At 43.1% G+C, this 21758-nt stretch overlaps 1 long non-coding RNA gene across 1 annotated transcript in view; it reads right to left on the bottom strand.

The window, feature by feature from the left end:
- LOC110309928 overlaps nucleotides 1-6173 on the bottom strand; it is a 41177-nt gene extending 35004 nt beyond the window's left edge. The window contains exon 1 of the long non-coding RNA XR_002379768.1: nucleotides 6116-6173. This is a non-coding gene — a long non-coding RNA (uncharacterized LOC110309928). The remainder of the gene's footprint in view (nucleotides 1-6115) is intronic.
- Nucleotides 6174-21758: the final 15585 nt, after the last annotated feature.

Here is a 21758-nt window from a genome sequence, read left to right as displayed (position 1 = left end):
ATATATATATATATATATATATATATATATATATATATATGCCAAAAAGTAGCTTAACCAGATATTTAAAAAATATACAAAGTGTTTTAGATTTCAGGGCACTTAAGACTTGAAATCTGTGCATAGATTATATAGCATTCCACATCTAAAATTTACACCTTAGCTGAGCAGAACAGGAGTATCCAGTCAGCGCTCAAAAAGGTTTGGATCTTGTAGCATTTTAGATTTTAGATTTTTGGATTTGGGAAGCCTAACCTATATAAAAAAAATAAATAAATAAAAGATAATTAGTTAACTACTGAAGTTGCCTAACCCTGAAGTAAGTTCCATCCTTTATATACCATGACAGTATTTAGCAACCATATGAAGTCATATTGCCATCCATATTGTGTGTGTATGTATATGTGTGTACATATGTATGTGTGTATGTATATGTCCGTGTGATGTGAATGTGTGCCTGTGTGTGTTGTACTGATTCAACATTCTTTTGAGTTTTAGGAGATTTACTCTAACCCTTTGATCCTCTGCATCTTTTATGAATATAGGGAAAGTTGTCATTGTTTTACCCAAATGATCATTTTCCACATTTCTCTCCACTTTGCTTATCATATACTTTATGTAGTTTCTCCAAATTAATGGGTTTAGGATTAATTTGCTTTTGATATCAGAAGAATGTGAGCAGTGTATGTATACTATAATTTACCTGACTGTGTCTACTGGTGGCCCCTCCCTTTGAAACAACCGTATGTATATTTCCACACTTAAACTCACTGCTGTTTGGGTTTCTTTGTGATAAATTCCCAGCACTGGAACTTCTGGGTGGAAGGAGAGATGCATTAATGAATCTTACCAACGCTTGCCACACTTTCAACCAGAGTGACTGAAGCAGTTTGAATCTATTTCCCAGAAGCATGTACAAGCCCTCCTGTGTTGCACCTACCCCAGAAATAGATATGACTGGACTTCCTGTTCATTTCTGGCTGTAAATGATAACTACTTAATAATTTTCCCAGCTTCCAGTTGTTAGAACATGGGCCTGCATCTTTAGCCCATGTCTACTAGTCAGAAATGGGGCACACCTTTCCCTTCGGTGCTCTTTGAGACAGTTAAAAAGAAGCCTGGGCTGTGACTTGGTGCCTGGCTTGGTACTCAGTTTATGGTACCTGGCTCCTTCACTCCCCTTGTTACCTACACCATGCTGAACTAAATCATCTGAAGTGAAACTTCCCACCTGCCCTTAAGAGGTGATAATAGTCAGCCTTTCCTTTGATGAGTAATGCATCCCCTTGAGCCAACACAAGGTCAGGGCAGCAAACATAACTCATGGCCACCACACCTGAAGGACCATGTGAGCCTTTGATATATTAAGAAACATATTTTGAGTCCTGACCTGTTTTTTGTTTTCTGGAATATGGCTTCTATAATCCTCGGGATCTCGGGAATGGTGCATCTTTGTATGTTAATGAAGAACCTGAAGCCTGAGGCTCCTCATAGCATCAGAATGAGGAATCTGGTTGCTAGGGAGGCCAATCATGGGTCTAGAAAGTTGAAAATTTCCAGATCCAAGCCATGACCTCTGAGGGGAGAGAGGTCAAAGGTTAAGGTGTTCACCAATGATTGACTGAATGAGAATCATTTACTGGATCACATTCCATTACTCAGTCACAATTGAGCAATGAAGCCATAGTAATAAGACGAATGAAAAAGGCTCAAGACATTCAGGTTACAAGCACGTTCACAGCCATAAGCAGGCAGTCAAGCAGTCCCACAGGGACAGAAGTTCCTATGCCTCATCCTACATATTCTCCAGTCAGGCTGTTTAAAGTATGACGTGTAATAAATTGGTATTTTGTAATACCAATTGTATTTTGTAATAAATTGGTGTAATAAATTGTTTTTTTCTGGGTTCTGTGAGCTATCCCAGGACACAAGAGTTATTAAACTTGTGAAGGAGAGCATCAAAACAACCATTGGCATCTGAGGAGTTCCCTTATCCTGTCGTGATCTCTGCTAGGTAAAGCCACACCGTTGACTGTGCCACTGAAGAAAAGGACTTCAAGATGAGCCAGCAGAAAGCAAAGTTAGTGATTGTATTAAGATAAGGAAGAGGACAAATAAAGAGAGAAGGGGGGAAAGAGAGGCAGATAGACAGGCCGACACAGGAAATCACAGTATGCAACAAAGAAATAGATACAGGCTTCTTAAGAGAGTCACACTGAGATGTCTTACGAATGACATACACATGCAGGATGTTGTTTCTTTCCAAGTTATATGGTTTAACTTAGAGTATAATTTATACTGCATTCCAAAGACTGAGCTTAAAATTTTATGTAAAGCTTAAGATGTAAGTGAAAATATACGAGGTCGTTTATTTGTTCTCCTTTTATAGGGCTGGAGAAGTGGCTCTGTGGTTAAGAGTACTTACAGTTCTTGCAGCAGGATACCTGGGTTCAATTCCCAGAACTAGCAATAATTCTAGTTCTAGAGGATCTGTTGCCCTCTTCTGACTTCCTCAGACATGACCCCCAAATGTAACTAATACAAGGGTGGCCGTCTTGCTCCAGCTTGAGACAAACATGAAAGTCCTTTGAGCCATACAGTCTCTGGGGAGTCAGTGAAGCCTACCTGTCCAACTCTACTCCTGTCCCCTGCCCGTCCACAATGGTGGATTGAATACAAACTCACCAATATCCCCTGTGTTCCCATGAACCCTTTCTATGACATCTCCTCATTGCGTGGTTGAATATGTACATATGAAACACTCAGTGTGTAAGAAGGATGGCTTTACTAGAATTTCATCCAAATGCTTGAAATAAAACAAGCCTTGAACTGCAGAGAGCAGGTCTCAATCTAAGATGTAGGCACAGTCTTCCTGGGGAGCTGACAGCAATTCAAGCACTCCATGTGGGCTTGAACTTCCTAACCCACAACTCACCTTTGCAAGACATTTCATTGCCTTATCACTCAATTCCATCTCAAAAGCCACATTTAGTGATGGCCTTAATAGAAAATGAAGGCCCTGGCTCTCTTGGCCAAATCTCTCATGAAAGAATGCATGGAAAATTGCTTCCCTGGACTTACTTAACACAACCCTCCAATTTACTCCCTAGTATGGTACTTACTCTAATTTAGTTATTTGTGGCTGTCAAACAAAGATGGAGAGGCCTCCCAGGCTTGAGAGCAGTTCTCCACATCAAGACCACAGTGCTCAAACACTTCCCAAGGCCTAAGAGGCAACACATCCCCATGATGCAGAGTTCATCGTCAGCTCAGCCGAAGAAGAGACCCTTGGCTACACCATGAAATAAACACTAGCCTTCCTGTTATAAGCACAAATTGGAGTTCTGAGAAGGACCTGCTGAGGTTTCCATTGGTTTTGTGTCTCAGAACAAAGGATTGCACCAGAGATACAGGGCAAGGTAATAGAAATAGAGACAATTTATTTAAAAAGAAAATGCATTTCCAAGAATGGGAATGGGCTGATGAGCAGAGAAAAGGCATGGGCTCAACTGCTCTAAGCTGCTAGACTCATAACCCTTTATAGGTCATGGACATAGTACCTACCCACATTGCATACTTTTCTCAAGCATGCTTGCTTCATGTAGCATGGAACCCAGGTGGAAATATGTTTACAATCCTCTTGTCTTTTTTTTTTCTCCAAAACTGGCTTCTTTCATTTACTAAGCTTTTTAAAAATGTTTCAAATTCTATCTACTTTCTATCCATCTATTTATCTATCTATCTAATGTATGAATGTGATGTGTGTGTTTGTGTGCTGGTGTGCGCATGTGTGCCATACATGTGGAGACCACTGGACAACTTATTCCTGTAGTTCTCGCCTTCTACCTTGTGGGTGCCTGATCAAACTCAGACTTTCAGGTGTAGTGGTTTAGTGACAAGTGCCTTTTCCAGCTGAGCCACATCTCTGGACCTTCATATGTTAATCATGATGTAGTTTCCTCTAGTCCCTAGTCTTCTGCAACAGGACCACTCCTCTGGAGGCCTCTTAGCAACTCAAAGGTCAAAGAAGGACGAGTTATAAGGCCCTGGGTCCTCCTATGACAAAATGGTTCTGTGCAACTTTGTACTACCTTGCTACCTCCAAGATTCAGCTTCCCATCTAAGCTCCAGGAGGGAAAACCACTGCTTAGACCATTGCTGGGCTGGGACTCCTTGATTTCATATTCCCAAAGCATTGCTTCAAATACTCTTTCATTTTTCCAGAATTCACACACTGGACTCCTGGCCCTCTCATATCTTTGGAGAAAGTTGAGCATGGCTGGCTTCTCTTGGTTTCTATTTGGTCAGATTCAACAGTGAAGTTCCTCCCAGACTTTCATTTTCTGAGGTTTTATTTCTGAGCATTCCAAATTGTGAGTGTTTCTTAGACATGGGTTCCAAATTGCACATCTGGAGCTGGTCTCTCCTCACAGTCTGCCCTCAATCTGAGAAGTTTATCAGTTCTCTTGGAGAGGTTCCACCATACCATTAGCACTGGATACAGATGTCACACTTTGCAAGCTTTTTTATTTTTATTTTTGTTTTTTGGTCTTTGGACAAATCAGAGAAAAAAAAAGCAAACAAAACAAAACAGATTCACTTGGTACCTGACTCAGAGTGAAAGCTGAGCCTATTTGTGAAATGCAGTTCACTTCATTCGGGAAGGGACAAATGACCCAAGCCACATTCTCAGTGTAAGCTACAGTCAGGAGTGCAATGATTCCACATGTGTAAGAAGAGTGTTCACACATCCTTCAGACATCCCCACGTACATATACCACCAAACCACATACAAGAAAATAGTCAGAATGCTAGTTGGAGAAAGGACATTTTTTTAACAGAGACAAGGAGGAAAACACAAAGAAAGGCTTAGTTGTTGCCACAGACATGGCACAAGAGACTGTACGTGAATCTACTGTGCAGTTTCTCACCGTTGACAAGGCATTGCCATATACAGATGTCCTCTGGTCTTTTCCACTCTGTGAGCACACACTATTCCTATCCTTGGACCATCGCCTTTAGCCCAGAGACTTATTTGCCTCTCACTTCAGCACAGCCCAGCTCTTCTCCTTCCCAATCACCTCTGTCAGCCTGACCTAAATAAGGAGTCTCCCTGCCATCAGTCTGCATTTTATCAGTCTTTTTAAATAGTACCTAATTATGATTTTGTGTGTGTAATCATATTCTTCTCTCTCTCTCTCTCTCTCTCTCTCTCTCTCTCCCTCCCTCCCTCCTTCCCTCCCTCCTTCCCTCCCTCCCTCCCTCTTGTTCTGGCTCTCTCACTCCTGTTCTCTCTCTCATTGAAATATAAATTTCTTAAAGTAAGAATCCCCCCCACACGATTTTTTTTTATTTTAAGAAAACAGGTAAGACTCCATTTCATCTCACTCAGTTTGGGTTCCTGGAATCTGAGGCACTGCTCTGTCAGTGAGTCATTGCTGAGTCAGTCAACACAGATTTGCAGGGCAAGCCTACACTCAGGGTCTATGCTCACAAGCTTCTTCATGTTCCGTCCCCTACCTTTATCTGTCACATTACAACCACAGTGACCTATTCCCTCGACTGCTTTGCCCACCCCTTACACTCACCTCATATTTACCATGAGGCAAGACTGTAGTTTTGTGAGTCTATGCACAGGACCCAGTGTGGGTGCTCAGCAGATCCTCCACCAACAGCAACTGTCCTAGCTCCCACTCACGGCTTCCTGGCTGCCATGATGTAAACAACCTCTTCCTCTGCTGTAATGATCTGCTTCTCCTCAGAAGTGATACAATGGAGTCTGCCAATCATGGGTTAAGACCCTGAAAGTATCAGCTAAAAATAAACCTCCCTTCTTTTTAAGTTGTTTTTCTCAGATATCCATCACACTGGTGAAAACCAGCTAAAGTATGGCCATTAAGACTTCAGTGTAGTTTAGAAAGATATAACTCAACTCATTCCGGTGCATACTCAGAGCTGATAGGCCCCACCCATCCAGTGCACTTCAACGACTCTCTGACTCGTTTGCCTGTTAGTAAAACCTCAGATAACTGTCTGAACAAATTGTGAGTTCACCAAAATTTATGTCTGATGACCTTTCTTCCATCACCATTCTTTCAATTTTGTAACTTCTTACCTCTCTTGTACTTTGGTGTCTTCTGGTAGGCTACAAGGAATTCACCTCTGTGTGTGAGTGAATGTGAAGCCAACTTCAAGGTTTAAGGATATCTCTCCATCATAATAGTGTTTCTGACATAACAATGGAGGCAACTGAAAGAGAGTGACCAGAGACACTGAATGAGTCCAGCCAGCTCTCTTCCCTGTTGGGATCCTTTCATAGTCAAATGGAAGCTCCAGTCACGAGATAGTAAGGGGTCCAGAGGAAGAGACTGTAGACTGGAACCAGAAGCAGAGAAACTGCCCCATGAGGTATGCTGAGCCTGCACAGCTATATGCAGGGTGAGTTAATAAAACTCCGAGTTCTAGCCATCATCTTGGTGCTTAGCCATGAGCAAGGATGCTAGCCTGTAGTCTGGACTTGGCCTCTAGCCCAGCACCTTCACACTAACCGGCCAGGTTAAAGTGAGCTAGGCTCTTTCCCTCTCTCTGCTTCCCTCAGGTAGACTGTGTAGGGAGGGCTTGGGTGAAGTGGGGAGTGGAATGTCTAGCCCCTCCGCATTTCCACATCCTCTGAGCATCTGCAATGACCCCTTCCTCTTCCCACTCCCTCCCCCACAAAAAAATCAACACAACAGCAAACAGGGAGAAAGGGCAATGAGCACGAGCCAAGCCTTCATCTGCTCAGTCACTCTAAACAGAAATCACTTACCCTAAGCGGCAATCAGTCCCCGATGGCCTCCTTTCCAAATGCCTTGTATGACAATGAGTGATTTGTAACAACATCCAATCAGGCGCACCTAACCTTCCTGTAATTGCCTGTCCTTTTCAGCGTTCTTAAAAGCTTTCCAGTGGAAGAGAACATAAGCTCTTTGCCAGAAACGGGCTATTACACAGAGGAGAGCGACACCCCCATCCACCCCCTGCCATTCTTCAAGCCCATCTGTGTACACACCCCCACCAAGTCTCTATGCCCCTGTAGAAGAAACCCACACAATCCCCTGCTCTTTCCTAACTTCTAGAAGCTAGACCTGAGCAACTCACAGCTACCCTGCAGGAAGTAGGGGCAGAAGCAGGGACAATAGTATTTTCATTCAGACCAAATGCAGTCATGAAAACATGAAGAACCCAACACCATGAAGATCTGGAAATGTGTCCTGGGTCCCAGGGTTTGGGTTGAGCTTCCATGCAGGCATGGAAGGAGAAGACACGTCACATACTTGACCTCTGTGCTCTGACCAAAATAACAGTGTGACTCTGCTGGCCTAAGGACAGCAGAAGGCTAGGAATGCTACTCCATGCCACAGCCTACCCTCCATATGACAGAGGTGAGACTAACACCTAGGTTGGGAAGCCCATGAAACCATAATCACAAAAGTGAGGGGCCAAAAGGAGCCATGAGCTAGAAGAATGTCAGAGGCACTAAAGAGAAAAGAAGAAATTCTATAGAAAAGAAAGTCCTAGGAACAGCTGATATGCAGAACTCCATGGCTCTCTGTTTTTACCTTGAAAGGTCTAGAATTATCTCTCATGCCCCCAAACATATTATACTCCCCTAAAATCTCTTGATGTTTCCTCAACTCTATGGATTCATTCCACAGACATATCTTAGCACCATAAAACAAAAACAAGAACAAAAGCAAAAAACAAGGAAGGAGCTAAAAAGATACCTGAATCAGAGTTGTCATGCTAGCATGAAGACTTCAGTTCAGATCTGCAGAACCCACATTAAAAAACAGGTATACTGCACGTGCCTGTATCCCCAGCACTAGGGAGGCAGAGACAGGAGGATGCCTGGGGCTATCTAGCCAGCCAGTGGGACTGAGTGAAAAAGCTCAAGAGTTGGGGAAGAAACTCTAGCTCAAAAACTAAAGTCGAAACCAATTGAAGAAGACCCTTGGGTTCTATACACATTTATATACATGCATGTGTATACCTCTATTAGTCTGGGTTCTCTGGGACAGAACCAATAGGATGAACACTCACACAGGCACACACACACACAGATACACACACACACACACACACACACACAGAGAGAGAGAGAGAGAGAGAGAGAGAGAGAGAGAGAGAGAATACATTAAAATAGCAACAGCAACTGAATCACACTGAGTGCTGAGATCTCAGCTATTGCTTAGTCCTTAAGGCTGGAAGCCTTTGCAGTTGGAATAGTCTTATGATGGCTGTCTCTCACTAGGCAGGCTGACAACCTTGTGCACTTCACAGAGCTTCATATCTCCACAATCCCAATCTGGTTTTGAAAATCTGAAAAGTTCCTGGGGAGTGGCTGTTTCTTTAGTCTAGAATAGGAGCTAGGACATGTTGGTTCTGTTATCAGAGAAGGTATCATCATCATCATCATCATCACCATTATCAGCAGCAGCAGCAGCAGCAGTAGCAGCTGTAGCAGCAGTAGTATAGACCAACTGAGCAATGAGAGGGAAATCCAGGGAAGTAAAAGGTAAAGTATCTTCCTTTTGACACACCCTTTTTATCTTAGTGGCTACCAAAGGTGCTCCCCATAACTGGGGTGAGTTATCCCAAATCAATTAAAGTAATCATAATAGTTCTTCACCTAAGGTTTCCTATTCAAGTGATCCTAATTTGTGTCAAGGTGATATAGAAACCAACCTTTATAACACCCACACATACGAGTGTACACATACACAAAGAGCCATTCAATATGAGTGGGCTCAGCCCACTCTGGGATTGATCAGTGGTTGGGAAGACTTCGTCAAATTGCTAGTGACTGATCAAGGACAGTGTGTGCATTTCAGAGGTACCTCCAAGAGGCAGCTACTGGGCAGAAGTCAGGGGAGGCTCTTGGGATTAGAGAATGGGGTGGGTTCTCTCTTAGTGGGGTATCCCCGACTAAGGCACACCCAAAGCAAACTCATAGAGAGTGATGGGAAGTGATGGGAAAGGAGGAAGAGATATAGAAGAGGGCATAGGTACCTCTTTCCACACCAGAGTCAGCAAGTAGCTTTCCCTCAGACTTGTGATCCCACCATTTAGGCAAGCAAAATGTCCTTTGTTCTAGTCTGACAATATCCAGGAGAATCTGTCCTCTGGAGTCCTACAAACAAGAAACTAAGCCCCCACTAGATAACCTTTCTGAGCCTAAATCCTAAGCCTTCATTCATTCCCAGCTCTATTGCACTACACTGGATGTGAGTTTTCCCTGGAACTTTCTAATCAATCTAGAAGAGATAGACCCTGGAACACCACCCTCTCTCCTTCTTTGCCCATCACTGAAAAGGCACTCGATCCAAATTATCCTCTCCATGTTGAGTTACATCCTATTGCTCTTTCAAGGTATACCACCTCCAAGAAGCTTGCTCTTCTTGTCTGCCAGACCAGCTCAGTCTATGCCCATCTCCCACCCTGGATGCAACTGTACATCTCTCACAATGCATGTGGTACTCAGCAGTATACCTGGCAATGCATATGTTATTCTTTGTCCCCAGACACACTTCAGGGTTCTGTGGGAGGGACTGGCATTCTACCTTTCTGTCCTCTCCCCTGGTATTTGAAACAGTAGCTTAGTTCTGCTGAGAGCTTAAGAAACATCTGCAAATTAATTGACTGATAAAAGGCGCTGAAATTTGCAAGCAACGCTGTCTTTTAATCATAGCCCTGGGAACTACAGATGGAATTCTGTTTCTTTTCTAACCTTCCCTCTTGTGAGAAAGTTGACAGTTTCAGTCCAGTTTCTACTTAAGCACCTGGTCCCAACTACATGCATATGAGTAATACCGCCACTAATGAAGGTCCAAGGCTCAACTCCTCTAAGGTGGCAGATACTTGATGGCTTTGTACAGAGATCACAGAGGGATCCTGAGGGAGGCTGCCCATTTACAGAGCTGTGACAATCCTACTAAATCTTTGACATTGTCCCCACCATGGTATGTTAGAGTCAATCTCTGTGGTAACCTGCTTGATACAGGTGCACCACATCTCGCTCTACTGTAACGGTCATTCTTTCCTAATCACATTTCTACTATGGTGGTTTGAATATGCTTGACCCATAGGGAATAGCACTTTTAGGAGGTGTGGCCTTGCTGGAATAGGTGTGGTGGTTTTGGAGGAAGTGTGTCACTGTGTAAACAGGCTTGGAGGTCTCTTCCTACATTCAGGCTCTGCCCAGGACAGAGGAGACCCTCCTTCTAGCTGCCTGCAGAGGAGTCTTCTTCTGGATGTCTTTGGATCAAGACATAGAACTCTCTTTTGGCTCCTCCAGCAACATGTCTGACTACAGGCTACCGTGATTTCCATCGTGATGATAATGGACTGAACCTCTGAAACTGTAAGCCAGCCCCAATTAAATGTTGGCTTTGTACAGAGATCCACAGAGGGACCCTGAAGGAGGCTGCCCATTTACAGAGTGTGGACTGTGACAATCCTACTAAACCTCTGACTCTTCCTAAGAGTTTCCTTGGCCATCTGTTTACAGTAATAGAAACCCTGACTAAGACATCTACCAATGTTCATATCTTTCTTTCTCTCATTTCTAGATTCTCAGGCTCTTAGTAGCAGAGGATATGTTTCTTCTAAATTCTGTATCTTCAGAACCATGGGTGGCTATTGGAAAAAGCAGAAACTCATGGAATGTAGAAGGAAAAGGGGGGAATGAGTAAGTGTATGAGAGGAAAATGGATGGGTAAAGGGAACTGGAGGACTTAGGAATTACCTTTTGCTCAAGCTCCAAGAAGAATTCAGTCTCACTACAAAGCACAGGGTGGAATTTGCCCACCTGCACAGAAGTGTCAGAGTCTCAGTTTACTCACCTACTTCTCAGTCTTTCCACTTTCAGAAACAGGGAGAGTAGAGTGCCTACCTCAGGGTACTTATAAAGCTTAAATAAATTACTACGTGCAGAATTCTTCTCATTCTGCCTGTCAGAGAATAAGTAATCAATCACATTAGCCATTGTCTTTACCATTCTCATTATAGCAAGAATGGGTCCTCTGGGCTATCAAGTCCACACCTGGTTGCAAGACACGTGCTTCTTGTTCTAGATAGAATCTCTCTCCTGCTAAGGGGTAGACATACATCTTTACTATGTGTTAAATCGCCTCCTATTGTGTATACTTGAATGTGTGATTTATTGGGTATGGCTGCATGTGCTTTATAGCTCCAACTTGGGGACAACCTGAAACTGATTACAAACACAAGGTTCAGAATGCCTCATTTATGCCTTTTTGTCTAAAATCAAGGGAAGGTTCAGGCTGAGTAAAGTTTCCAGATAACTTTGCTTTATCCTTCCAAACATGAACTTTTCTTACTTTGGCCATTGTTGGTGAAAGATATGTTCCATATGTGACAGCTTCATGCTTACTGTGAGCTCTGCCCATGTCAGGGTTGGTTTTATGGAAAGGGAGACAAAGCCTCTTATCACTTTCATGTCTTTAAATCTCCCTGGACATCACTCATGGGTAAAACCAGATGGTGCCCAAATCTACCTACTATAGTTGTTCTAAGGATTCAAGGGAACAATGCTTGTGACAGTTCTGAGCAGACATTAGAGGGACACATGAATGTACAGTGTCATCACAGAGAACCTTGGAAGTTCATTAAGGCTACAAAGTCATTTGCTGCCGCCCCCGCTAAGTATTCCAACTACTTTGTGCTGAGCTATAGTTTCTTCTAGATTTTCCATTATTGTTAGCTCTTCCAGGAACACCATCCTTAACTTTTAACCTTCTTGACCTGACAGGACTTTTTGATACCATCACCATCATTTCTGTCTCATGGCAGTCTATCAACTGCCACACTAAATGAATTTGTTGCCTAACTCATTAAATAGTAACCACCATGCTAATCCTGCAAAAGTGGAGAAATAAGACATTCATAGCGGCAACCTGGGTGGCAAGAAACATCTAATTTAATACTATAAGATGAGGCGTCTGAGAGCCAGGAAGGAGGGAACAATTTATCTATAATCCAACATGCTATTAACAGCAGAGTTGGAACTAGAATTAGATTGTCAACCTGAGCAGACTTTTGGTCTGAAGAAAGTTGAACCCATCAGCTGCCAAATGAAAGGTGTAGACATTGCAGTTTTTGTTGTTTTCTATTCACATTTAAGTTTGTAATAAGATCCACATGGGTGTACCATGCAAGACCAGTGGGAGTAAGACCAGAAACTTCTTTGGCAACCAAAAGACCAGACTGAGTTTGGAGTGTCAGGATGAACTTGTAGAGCTCAGGACCAAACCCAGACCTGGGCTTACTCATATCGAATCTCTGAATCCATCCCTTCTTCTGTCTAAAATGTGAACGGTGGCCCAACCACCATTTCTTTCAGTTGTGTCTGTGGACCAACAGCATCCTCTGAGAACCTATTGGAAATGAAAACTGTAGACTCCACCCGAAACACGCTGAATCACTATACAAAGAGTCCAAGTGACTTGTAGGCACATGACAGCCTAGTGGCTCTGAATTTTCCACTTCTGTCCTCTTCTTGTCCCATCCTCAGGTACAGCCACAAGAGGATCCCAAAGAGAAACAGAACTAGCCTGAGATTCCCCTACTTTACAAAGTGGTCTCTACCTGTTATCAGAAACCTTTCCCTTGCTCTCAGGATGGGCTGAGGTCGCTGCTCACAGGAAGTTTTCAGGATGAGAAGAGGAAATTATGCCATTCTACCATGAAGAAAGCCATTACCAGACTTCTCAGTGAGGAAGGAAGAGTTCAGGAGCTCACAGACCCGGATAAGCATCTCTTGACTTCCCAGGCTGTTCTGCTCCTTACACAACTCTTCATCTAGAGAAATGATTTGGCTGTCTTATGCATTTAATCATTTCCCCCGACTTCATGGGCAAGTGCCAGAGGCTGTGGGTGAGAGCTGCATCCAATGGCTGTAGCTTATTTGCTAACCAAAGGACATCCTTCTTTAGATGGATCTATGCATTATAGTGTGGAAATGGGCTCCAGAAAGGGAGAAATTCCTCCAAGATCTCAGTCTTCTGAAAGCTAGGAGCTCAGGGCTTAGGGTACTCCAAAGGCTTTCCTCTGCTGACTACCTGACCTGAGTGGTGAAATCACAGGAAACATGATAAAGCTTCGTGTGCAGCAATAGGTCAATAATCATTTGAGAGATTTTTTTTTCATACAGCTGAGGCTCATGCTTGTAATCCCCAATTCATTTCCCCCCACTGAAATGGGCCTGGCCTCTTTCTAGAATAGGATGGCACCACTCTGTTGTCTGAAATGGATTATACAGTGTTAATTAGTTTGGGTTGTTTGTGCACATCATTAGGTTAAAAGCCATATAAGGGCAGTGCCTTTTCCTCTCCTGCTCCCACCCCCCGCGCCCACAGTGATGAGAATAATTCGTGACTTCTAAGATGCTCAGTAGACCTAGGTTAAGCACTTGGTAGATGAAACTGGAGATCTTCCCTCAGCCAAGCATGGATGAGTACTCAGTGGAGATAGTGACAAAGTGACAATATTTCTTTATTCCCAAATAGAATTCATGAGTTAGGCAGGGAGCATTTGAAAAGTTGGACAGGTTCTACCACCTGCTGAGTATGAGCGACACTACCTTTACAACACAGGCTGTCCCTACCCGGCATTGGTATTGGAAAATTAGTCTTCCTTTTCTCTATGCTAAGCTGTCACTTGTCACCTGAAGTAGCATAGAACTGTCAGCAGAGAGGAAGTTAGAAACTGCTCTGCAGAAGAGGAGGCATGAAGCACAGGCACCCCACCACCACTGTAATCTCTCTCCCAGTGGGGGTGGAGGAAGGGTGAGACAGCTCTTTTCAGGTTCAACATGGTGTTCCCTGTGGCCACCACCCTGTCCCTGTTCCAGGTCATCATCCAAACTGGGAAATGTTGGCCTGAGAAACATGTCACAGTCTTGACTCAATACAAATGTCACAACATACAGGTGAGAAAGACAACCTTCAAAGGCAAGGTGACTTCTGAAGGTCTTGAACACAGGAGAACAGACACAAGGTGAACACTCAAGTTTTCTGAATTCTGACCCAGGGCCCTGTGCTCCTTCCAGCTGTGCCCCTACTTCGTTAATCCATGTCAAATATGTACTTCTGATTTCCTATTGGTTGAAAGACTAATAAAAACTAAATGCAGAAGCTTGCTAAGACTATTTGTAAAGCGAAAATGTATAGACACTATTCTTATTTGATCCACATCCTATGTCATTAGGGAAATACATATTAAAAGCAAGATTCAGTTGCACAGCCTGAACATCACCACTCACCAAACACTAGCACAGGGCAATTGGCTCTCATTTACTATTAGAATGAATGGATAATGGGGTGGCCACCTCTTTATGAAGACAATCTGTGAGCTTCTTGCAGTGTTAAGCAGAATCTTGCCATAGAACTCAACAGTCTCACCCCATAATTTCCACCAAGTTGAGTTACAGACTTACGTCCACACCAGAATGTTTATAACAGCTTTATTCATAATTACCCAAACTTGGAAGCAGTCAAGATGTCCCTCTATCAATAAACAGACTCTGGAACTCGGATACAATGAATTGTTATATAGTAGTAAAACAGAAATGAGCTATCAAGCCCAACAAAGGATGTGAAGTAACCTTAAATACATATTACCAAATGAAAGAAGCCAATCAAAAAATGCTACATACAGCACAAATCCAAGCATGTGACAGTCTAGGAAGACGGGTTCACTACAGAGCCACTAATCTAAGCAGTGGCTCCCATGAGTCTGGGGAGGGCTTCGTGAAGCAACAGAGGCTTTCCAGGGATGGAGGCTACATGCTATTTTGTGTTCCCAAACTAGGTAAAACTACACATCATGAAGTGTTAATCCATGCAGAGCTTAATGGTTGGTAGGTAATGTATACTGATAAGTATTGGCTTATCAGTGACCACAGACTTACCACACCAATGCAAGATGATAATAGTAGGAACTATGTTAGAGGAGAGATTATATGGAAAGGACTATGTTTCCTGTTCAATGTTTCTTTAAATTTAAACTTGCTCTTTAAAAAAAAAACTCCTTTTAAAAAGAATAAAAGTAAATAAAAACTGTCTACTGTGGAAGGATGTAGACATGTAGCATGTAGCATGTAGCATGTATGAACTTCAATACTTGAGTCAATGAGCAGCAAGGGGCCCGGCTGACATGGCTGCTCTCTTGTCCCAGCACTGAATGACTAGATGGGAATCTTGGGGCCTGAGCCCTGTCTCATGACTCTCACACCTATGAAACTAGCAGTCCCCCACCTTGCCACTCAATATAGAAGCATCAATCTAAACTCATTCCAGGCTGGCTACTGTCTCCAGCTCATGCTGTAAGTGTCCTTTCTAGGGTTCTGAGGATAACATACTTGCTACAATAGCAAGAAGACTGGAGTTAGAAACCCCAGCCTCCATGTAAGTTTCACGCATGTGTGGTGGTCTGGCTAAAATGGCAGAACTCAGGAGGCAGGGAGACAGGGGATCCCTAAAGAAAGACCGCTTCCTCAAACATGCTGAGTTAGCAAGCTTTGTGTTCCACCAAGGTTCTCACTCTGTTTCAACACATAGAACAAAAAGGAATCGAAGAAGACACCCAATGTCAACCTGTGGCTTCAGCATACATGTGCACCCTACAGATACACAAACAAGCAAACACACTTACCCTTCACACACACACACACACACACACACACACACACACACACACACACAAGAAACCAATGTCCCCTCTGCTCCATTAGTTGGCAGAGGACATCTTGCCATCCCCTGAGGAATTTCTCAATGGCTTTTATTTTCCAGAAATAATCCTTAAACCCCCAACTGCTGCGTCCCTCCCTCAGGGAGTCTGGTAACCTGTACTCCTGATAAAATGTTAGTAAATAACCACAGACTGTCTCATATCCAAATGGAACCTGTGGAGGAGGATGGGAAGAAGGAATTCCACAGCAGGAGCCATTCTGGGACACAGTCGCTGGGCTGACAGACTAACTACAAATCACGAATCAGATGCAGGCAGTAAAAGGCTCATCATCTCACTAAAGCCATCTCTATTCACCCTGTATTTTTCCACACATTTCATTTCCCATCATGGCTGACTGCCTAAAGCATTCATGTGAAAATAGCAGATTTTTGCCTGTGTGTGTTACTCCCTGTCTCCTCCCAATAATGCAGTTTACTGGAGCCTCAGAAATGACATAAACACTTGGCATATCCAAGTGGAAGAAACAAAGAGGAAAAAAAGATAAAATATCTACCGATACCGTCATGGAGAGAAGAATGAGTTCAGTAATCCTTTGACAATAATGGAGTCAAAGGTGTCCTGGTATGTTAGAAAGTTGCTTCATGTTGATTTCATTTCATAGATAGGATAACTAAGTCCCAGAGAAGACCATTTTCTCAATATCTATCACATATCAGGAAGTCTTGGATATGTTCTCCGGGGTATTTCTTCCTTATAAAGATGCAGAAACAGGGTGAATTCGGAGTGGAGCCTTTGAGCAAGAGATTGGGTATGAGACAGCACAGTAGCAACCCTGAGAAACAGTGTCTTTATCAAGGTCTTCTGAGTTTCCTTTCTTGGTACCCACAGGATCCAGCAGGATTAGAGGAGGAATCTAAAAAGATGCACGAGAAACAGGACACCAACACAGCATGGAACCAGAGATTTGACATAAATCAACTTGAGCTTCCAGATTCATCCTATGAAAGTCTTTCTAATAAAGACTTGGGATCCCAAAGTATACTATCATAGAGAAGAGGTGAACTCATGGACCACATTGACACCTGGCTTATTATTTGCTAGGCAAACCTGAGTAAGCCCTTGAATGTGTGTGGTGAATGTAGAGACACCTGGGAGGCAAATATCTATGTAAGTCTTGGAGAGAATCTCTTTCGAGAGATCTACTGTCACTGTGCTTGGCACTGTTCCCTGGGCTGGGGTCTTGAGCTGAATAAAAAGGAGAAAGCAAGGTGAGGAACAGCGTTCATCTCTTTCTGCTTCCTGGCTGGAGAGGCAATGAGACCAGCTGCCTCATATTCCTATAGCAGCGACTTCTCTGCCAAAATCAACTGTGCTTCAAACTGACATCCAAAATAAAGCCCCTCTTTCTATCAAGTGTTTTTTGTCACAGAATTGGGGGAAATAACTGATATATTTTGTTCACCCATTAAGCCTTGTGAGAATCCTACATGGCTGGTTGTTCATTCTCTCTGATAGAGGCCAAGAAACCAAGGAAACTGCTGGATATCGAAACGTTTTCTGAGCTTACACAGCCTGGTTACAGTAGGGATAGATTTCACCCCTAAGACTTGATCTAGAACTAAGGCATAGTGCATGCCTCTTTCTCCTTTGAAATGTCCATTTTGCTTGACCCAGGCAAAGCCATAAGGGCTTTTCAGTGATACTACTATGTAAGTAATTGACAAGGGTTTTCCATACACCACCTAGTTAGATCTCCAAACATTCCTATAAAATGGCCACAGCAAAGATCGCTAACCCATTTAACAGAGTAAGAACCCAGAGCTTAAACAAAAGGATGGAGTACAGGTCCCTGGCACTGTGGTTTATCAGCCTGGTGGCCTCACCACTCTGCCTGCTCTGCATCCCCACTGAACATAGGAAGTGCTCTTAGAAGTAAGCCCCTCTGTCTGTCTTCACTCCCTATTAAGACAAGTGGAGGGACGCTCTTAGATTTGGAAGGGTTCCTAACTCAGATCCACTTCCACGCAGCCTTTACTTTTAATTTCCTCCATGAAGTGTTTTGATGCTATCACCCCCTAGTTGGCTTCCTATGCACTACCGTTGGCTGACTGACAGAAAAGGAACCCTGTTAGTCTTGTCCCCAAATCAACCTTCCTTTGCTCTTTTCTTCTTTCTCTTTTTACCTACCAAAACTTGCCTCCTTGTTCTTGTCACAGATATCTGCTCCCCACTGCCCCCCCGAAACACAGCCCTTATCCATGCTCTTGTACAGCAAGGGTGACATTTAGAGGCAGAGTCCTGGAAGAAATCATATGGATCTGGATCTGTCAGAACACTAAATTTAGCCAACCCAGAGGGCCCTGAGGAAATCAGGAGGGAGGGACAAGGGAGAGGGGGACATTTCATCCTGCGACTGGGCCTGCAAAACACAGATCCACCCTGGCCGGCTGGGCTGCCCTCCTTTCTTGCTCATCAGAGTGGGGAACATAACCTCAATCAGCTGCATTTGCCTGACACCATTGTTAGGTGACTTGGCAAGGCCCTAATCATGTCCCCTATTGTCTGGTCCCTCACAGAGCTGAGCATAGCAGTGTCAAAGCTGCACTTCCCTCTGCACAAACCCCTGAAGTGTGTTGAGATATCCGTCTAGACATATAGGTCTACATGTATTCTCCCACTTACTTATTCATATGCACATATATACACTCCCACACGAAAGTGTGTTAATCCAATGAGGAGCAGAGTGTACTGTCCAATCTCAGCCCTTCTCATAGAAGGACAGCAGTGACAAATGCTTTCTTTGCTTTTTCTTGCTCCCCAAACCCCTTCTTGGGGGAGTCACCCAAAGATGACATATTGAAAATAGAATCAGAAGCTGTATTAAGCAGATGGTTTGGAGGCTTGGAGGTAAGAGGCAGAGAGAACAACCACAATAAACGAGTTTCTTTGGAAAAAAAAAAAAAAAGAAAACCAGTATTCCTTTAGATAATCCTGAAGCATCTATGTTCAAAGCTTCTTAAAATGATGCAGAGTCAGCAGGAATTTTCTCATTGCCTTGGTTTCTCATCTGAGCCAAGAGACCTGAAGTGCTGGCAAAGTAACTCTAGCTGGCCATCTTGCTCTTCTTAAGCTGTGTTTGGAAAAGAGGCCGAACCTTTTTTAAAATAGAGGTTAGCCCTACCCGTAGAAAGTAAATAAATGATCTACGAAGATTTCCCTTTCACGAGGAAATGCTTAAGCCCTTATAAAATGTCAGACCCTAGGCAATTTGGTTGTTCAATAAGATGCAAAGTAGGAACCAGATGTAATAGAGTGAAGCAAATTATTGTCTTAACAGCTGGAACCTGGATGCCTCTTAGGGGGAGAATGGTGTTTGCTGAGGATAATGCCTCATAAGAGACACGGGATGATGGATGGATTGCTCTAACAGCATGGCTGGTTCTGCTTGGCTGGATTATGTCCTTTGTAGAGCCTCCCAGCACACTCCAGTCTGGGCCCTGTCATTATTACTGGGAATGCCTACTGGGTGAGTACAAAGGACACCTGAAAAAAAGGAAAGCCATTCTTGCTACAGCCATGGTAGACCAGGGATGGCTGATACAATTGATCAACTGTCAGCCTCTGCACAAACAAACCCAGACCAGACCAGCAGGGTCTATACATGACCAGAAGGACCATCTGTGATGGTTTAGATGTAGCTTAAAATTGTCCCCTATAAACATATTGAGACATTGGAAGCCTAACCTGACAATGGTTTTTAGAAGTAGAGGATATTAAGGTTCCATAAAGTCATCAGGATATACTTCTTGTGACTGAATACTTGTCACCTTAAGAGAAAAGAGACAGACCACAAGAAAAGAACAGGTGCTTATTCCTCACTTCTTGTCCTTTGCTACCCCATGCCATGACAGGGCTCTATCACAAAGAAAGCTAATACTAGATAGAGAGATGTGGACCTCTGAATGTGGGCTAAACAAACATTTTCTCTCTATAAATTGACAGTGCTTCAGGTATTTCATGATAGTAGTAAAGAGCTTATATACCATTCAGTTGAATATGCCCAGTGCATATACCCAGGACTCCTGTTTGGGTACCCTGTAATAGAGAACAAGACACCAAGGTCTTGATCTTAGACATAATCTAAGTTCCCCTTTTGCTGAGTACTGTCCTCAAAAATATGTTCTGGGAACATTGTCTATGTGAAAGTGCATGGACATGTGTGAGTACCTCTTCCTTTCTGGAAGTCTCCCAAACAGTGCTTATGTGAATGCACAATGCACATGTGCACACTTGTGTGCACCCACATGCACACACGCATGTACCCATGCATGCACGCACATATACACATACTTATTTCTTTCTGGAAGTCTCCCTAACAAGGCAACTTTTTTTCTCATGATGCTAATGAGATTTACGCTTTAAAGATCCATGCTACCAGTCCAAAGTTCACCATTCAATTTCACGTGAACATTTCTGTGTTGTTTTCTACTAAAGATCATACATGCTTCAAGCCCCACAAAGCTTGGATCCACCCCCACTCTAACAGCACCAATCAAACATCTGGCTCTCAAGCCAAACAGCTGTCACTTTAACCACATAGGTTTGTGCTCAGGAGCCGCTCACCCAGAGCAACCATCCAGAGCAAGGCACTCACAGAGTTGCCTAATGTCTCACATATCTGCCAACACTAGAGTCGTCCTCCTTTCCTGCCCACAATTAAGACAGTTTAAAAACCCACATTCACAGATAAACAGACACATGGAATCCCAGGACACTGTCAGTGGAACCAGGCCTTCCCCCNCCCCCCCCCCAACAAAAACAGTTTACTCCTCTTTGACTGTCCTTCCATTCTTTCTCTTCTTCATCTTTGTAAGCCTTAATGTATCACTTTACTCATGAGGCTTCAAGCACACCTGCTCTGTAACAGATACCCAACTCCCAGCAACCCATGCCTGAGACAGAGCTCCCAGGCAGCTCTCCAACCAGTCCAGAGGCCTTGAAGTGATACATCACTTTCTCTGACCTAATCTCATTCTACCAATCCCATTTTTTTCATTCTCCATTCCAAACATGCCTCCAGGTTGATCCATCCCCTGTGTATTATATATACACACACTTGGCATAGATAGATAGATAGATAGATAGATAGATAGATAGATAGATAGATAGATAGATAGATAGATAGATGTATATGTATATATGTGTATAGATATATAGTATGTATGAAGTATATATATGACATATATATCAAATATATATTTGTAAATATATATGGCCTATATCATGTCTCCCTCAATTGATTTCTATTCCAAACATGCCTCCAGGTTGCTCCATCCTCTGTATCTTATATATACATATACTCAGTGTGTGCCTGTGAGTATACATATATACTAACTATATATGTAAAATATATATCAAGTATATATGACATATTTATTATATATACATATATATTTGTATACATATAGCGTATATCATGTCTCCCAATTCTAGCCTTACATACCCTCTAATTTAGCCCCCACACTGAACCAGAGTGATTGTTTTGAAATGAAAACATTATCCTGATGTTTTTGTGAGCAAACATCTATTACAGGGTTCTTCCCAAATCACTGCGTACGAACACTTACACGTGGCCTCTTATGGGCCATAGCATGACCTACATGACCATGATCATCACCTGCACTCTACTCCACTCCAATATTCTCATCTGCCTGGAGCACCTGGCCTCATGGATACTGACACCTCTTCCTCATTAGGTACCCTACTTCCCTTCTCTACTCACCAGTTATGGAGAAAACTCACACCCATCTTCCAGACCTGACAAGTGAGGCCCCTACTGATGCACACCCACACTTCCCAAGTAGATGGGTAGTTACAAGTAACTTGTTTAAGATCTGGCCATACCTGCCATTAGTTCAGTTTTGAACATGTGACTAAAAAGTGCCTACATCACTTTAAGATTAGCTTGGACCCCAGTGCACAGCCACTAGAAATGTAAAGCCCAA

The sequence above is a fragment of the Mus caroli genome, chromosome 14 (assembly GCF_900094665.2).
Source record: "Mus caroli chromosome 14, CAROLI_EIJ_v1.1, whole genome shotgun sequence".
Lineage (NCBI taxonomy): Eukaryota > Metazoa > Chordata > Mammalia > Rodentia > Muridae > Mus > Mus caroli.
This window is presented reverse-complemented; position numbering and strand designations above follow the sequence as displayed.